Genomic DNA, 4,182 nt, shown 5'->3' on the forward strand with positions numbered 1-4,182 from the left:
GTTGAAGGTGAATAAGCTCATAAAGATGAGGAAGAATCAGTGCAAGAACACTGAAACTCAAGAAGTCAGCATGCCTTCTTTCCTCCAGATGATTACATCAACTGTTCAGCCTGTTCAAGTTTTCAGAACTGGCCAGAGGCTGACATGTCTGCAATTATACAAGTAGAATTAGAATGTGGGTAGAAACAAAGTTCACTAAGTGAAAGAAGTATGTCAACATCCAATGCAAGGAGGCCAAAAATCATTGTAAAACATCGCAGGAGCTAACAGGCAATATATCCAGTATAAACAACATTACTGGTGCTCACTTTGGCAGCACATATATTAAAATTGGAATGATTCAGAGAAGATTAGCATGGTCCCTGCTCAAGGAGGACCTAAAAATTCATGAAGCATTCCATATTTGTAGAAAGAATCAATATCGTGAAAATGGCCATACTACCCAAAGTAATTTATAGATTCAATGCTGTCCCCCTCAAGCTACCAATGATCTTATTCACAGAACTGGAGAAACCCACCTTAAACTTCATATGGAAGCAAAAGAGAGTGTGGATATCCAAGACAATGCTAAGCACAAAGAACAAAGCCAGAGGCATCATGCTACCCGATTTCAAACTATAATACAAAGCTACAGGAATCAAAACAGCATGGTACTGGTACTAAAACAGAGAAATAGACCAATGGAACAGAACAGAGGTCCTGGTGGCAATGGCACTCATCTACAACCATCTCATCTTTGATGAACCTGAGAAAGACAAACAATGGGAAAAGGATTTCTTGTTTAATAATTGTTGGGAAAACAGGCTACCAGTGTCCGGAAAGCAGAAACTGGACCTCTTCCTGATACCTTACAGTAGAATTACCTCCAGATGTATTAAAGATCTAGACATAAGACCTAATGCCATAAAAAAATCTAGAAAAAAAATAGGAAAAGCCATTCAGGACATAGGTGTAGGCAAGTACTTCATGACTAAAACACCAAAAGCATTGGCAACAAAAAGGAAAATAGACAAATGGGACCTTATTAAACTCCAGAGCTTATGTACAGCAAAAGAAACCATCATTAGAGTGAACCAGCAACCAGGAGAATGAGAAACAATTTTTGCAATCTACCCATCTGACAAATGGCTGATATCCATAATCTACAAAGAAATAAAACAGATTTACAAGGAAAAAAACAAGCAAACCGGTTCAAAAGTGGACAAAGGATATGAACAGACACTTTTGAAAAGAAGATATATATGAGGCCAATAAACATGTGAAAAAATACTCATCATCACTGGTTATTAGAGAAATCAAAACCACATTGAGATATCACCTCATGCCAGTTAGAATGGTGACCATTAAAAAATCTGGAGACAAAAGATACCAGAGAGCATGTGGAGAAATAGGAACACTTTTACACTGTTGCTGGAGTACAAACTAGTTGAACCATTGTGGAAGGCAGTGTGGCACTTGCTCAAGGGCCTGGAAATTGTAATTCCATTTGACCCAGCAATCCCATTACTGGGTATACACCCAAAGGATTATAAATCATTCTATTATAAAGACACATGCACACGTATGTTCACAGTGGCACTGTTTACAATGGCAAAGACCTGAAAACAACCCAAATGTCCAGAGACGGTAGACTGGACAAGGAAAACGTGACACACATACACCATGGAATATTATGCAGCCACAAAAAACGATGAGTTTATGTCTTTTGTAAGGACATGAATCAATCTGGAAACCATCATTCTCAGCAAAGTGACAGAAGAAAGAAAATCCAACACTGCATGTTCTCACTCATAGGCAGGTGATGAATAATGATAACAAATGGACACAGGGAGGGGTGCATCACACACTGGGGTCTTTTTGGGGGTGGCCAACAGGGGGACACCAGGGGTTGGGGAGGTCAGGGAGGGATTACCTGAAGAGAAATGCCAGATGTATGTGACTGGATGGAGGCAGGAAACCACATTGCCATATGTGTACCTATGCAACAATTCTGCATGATCTGCATGTGTACCCTATAACCTGAAGTACAGCTTTAAAAAAAGAATAAACTGATGTGATAGAGCTGAAAAGCACACTACATGAATGTTTATAATGCAGCCACATGGTAATTGTGTGTGATTGCCTTATAAAAATTTTTGTAATGTGTGTGGGCACGCAAGGGTGCCCTGTAAGCAGGTGTTGCCAGGCTGGGGTCCTGGGAGAGGCAAGCAGACTAAGGAGTGCTGAGGTCAGACCAGCACCATCTCATGTGCAAGACCACCTAGTAGAATAGATCAAGCAAAGGTAAGAGTCTCAGAGCTTGAAAACTGGCTTTCTGAAAGAAAAGAGGCAAGAATGGGGGAAAAGAATAAAAAGGAATGAACAAAACCTTTGAGAAATAAAGTATTATGTAAAAAGGTGAAATATATGCCATATTAATGTACCTGAAAGAGATGACAAAAATGTAATCAAATTGGAAAACATATTTCAGAATATCATTCATCAGAATTTCCCCAACCTAGCCAGGCAGAACAACATTGAATTCAGGAAATCTAGAGAACCTCAGATATGCCACAAGAAGAACATCTCTAAGACACATAATCATCAGGTTCTCCAAGATCAAAATGAAATAAAACTTGTCAAAGGCAGCTAGCGAGAAAGACAAGGTCACCTACAAAAGGAATCCCATCAGACTAACAGTGAACTGCTCAGCTGAAACCCCACAAGCCAGAAGAGATATTCAACTACTTAAAGAAAAAAATTTCAACCTGGAACTTCAAGTCCAGCAAAACTAAGTGTCATAAGTGAAGGAGAAATAAGATCATTTTCAGTCAAGCAAATGCTGAGGGAATTCATTACTAGCAGATCTATCTTACAAGAGCTCCTGAAAGTAGAATTTAATATGGAAAGAAAAGATCATCACCAGCCACTACAAAAATGCACTGAATTACACAGACCAGTGATGCTAAAAAAACAAACCACGTACACAAGTCTGTGAAGTTATCAATTAGGAGCATGATGACAGGATCAAATCCTTACATATCATTGCTAACTTTAAATGTAAATGGGCTAAATGCTCCAATTGAAAGACATAGGGCGACAAGATAGATAAAGAGCCAAGACTCATTTGATTATGCTGTCTTTAAGAGACCCATCTCAAATGAACTCCCACACATAGGCTCAAAATGAATGGAGAAAAATCCCTCAAGTAAATGGGAAACAGAAAAAAGCAGGTGTTGCAATCCTGGTTTCTGACAAAACAGGCTATACGAATAAAGATAAAAAGAGAAGGGCATGGGCCCGGCGCGGTGGCTCAAGCCTGTAATTCCAGCACTTCGGGAGGCCAAGGCGGGCGGATCATGAGGTCAAGAGTACAAGCCAATCCTGGCCAACATGGTGAAACCCCATCTCTACTAAAAATACAAAGAAAAAAAAAAAAAATTAACTGAGCATGGTGGCATGGTCCTGTAGTCCCAGCTACCTGGGAGGATGAGGCAGGAGAATTGCTTGAACCCAGGACACAGAGGTTGCAGTGAGTTGAGATTGCACCACTGCACTCCAGTCTGGTGCCTGGCAACAGAGCGAGACTCTACCTCAGAAGAAAAAAAAAAAAGAGAGAGAAAGACATTGCCAATGTGACCCTGACCTTTGATAAATGTTATTATTGCTTGATACCAACCTGGGCTATCCTTATTGTTCAAACCAATGGGATAGATGATTTGCTGAGGTTTGGGAGCTTCTGCCCCCTGGAGAGTCCCAGATCTCCCAAAATTTGGTTCAGAGGTAAGGTTGATTTTGCTTTACAGCTCCTTTTGTGAAGTTTTTCTCATTTCCGGTAAGGAAGACAAGTTGTTCTGCTTCCATGATGGTGGAGAGCAGGCACTTCCTTTCTTGAGTCTCAGCTTGCTTCTGACAGGAAAGGTGAGTGTGAATTTTTTCCTGTTTCTAAGATGGTAGAGAACAGTCATCAGCCTGAGCCTTATTTCCAAGTAAGTGGCTAAATTAGAGATTTGTCTTAAAATTTTTCCTTAATGACTAAAAGTTAAGATTACCAACCACTTAGTTTTAATTTCTCCTTAACATTAAGACACTCAGTAATCATATTTATTGTGCATTTTTTAATTTTGCTTAACTTTTTTTATTTATTTATGTTTGAGATTTTATTTCACTTTTCTTTCATCAAGTATGACCATATCTTTCTGA

At 39.5% G+C, this 4,182-nt stretch overlaps 1 non-coding gene across 1 annotated transcript; it reads left to right on the plus strand.

Moving 5' to 3' along the window:
• Positions 1 to 300: 300 nt before the first annotated feature.
• Positions 301 to 407, plus strand: LOC141583283 (U6 spliceosomal RNA). Its single transcript, XR_012515962.1, has one exon. It is a non-coding gene; the product is annotated as a U6 spliceosomal RNA (small nuclear RNA).
• Positions 408 to 4,182: the final 3,775 nt, after the last annotated feature.

The sequence above is a fragment of the Saimiri boliviensis genome (assembly GCF_048565385.1).
Source record: "Saimiri boliviensis isolate mSaiBol1 chromosome 19 unlocalized genomic scaffold, mSaiBol1.pri SUPER_19_unloc_2, whole genome shotgun sequence".
In the NCBI taxonomy this organism is placed as follows: Eukaryota; Metazoa; Chordata; class Mammalia; order Primates; family Cebidae; genus Saimiri; species Saimiri boliviensis.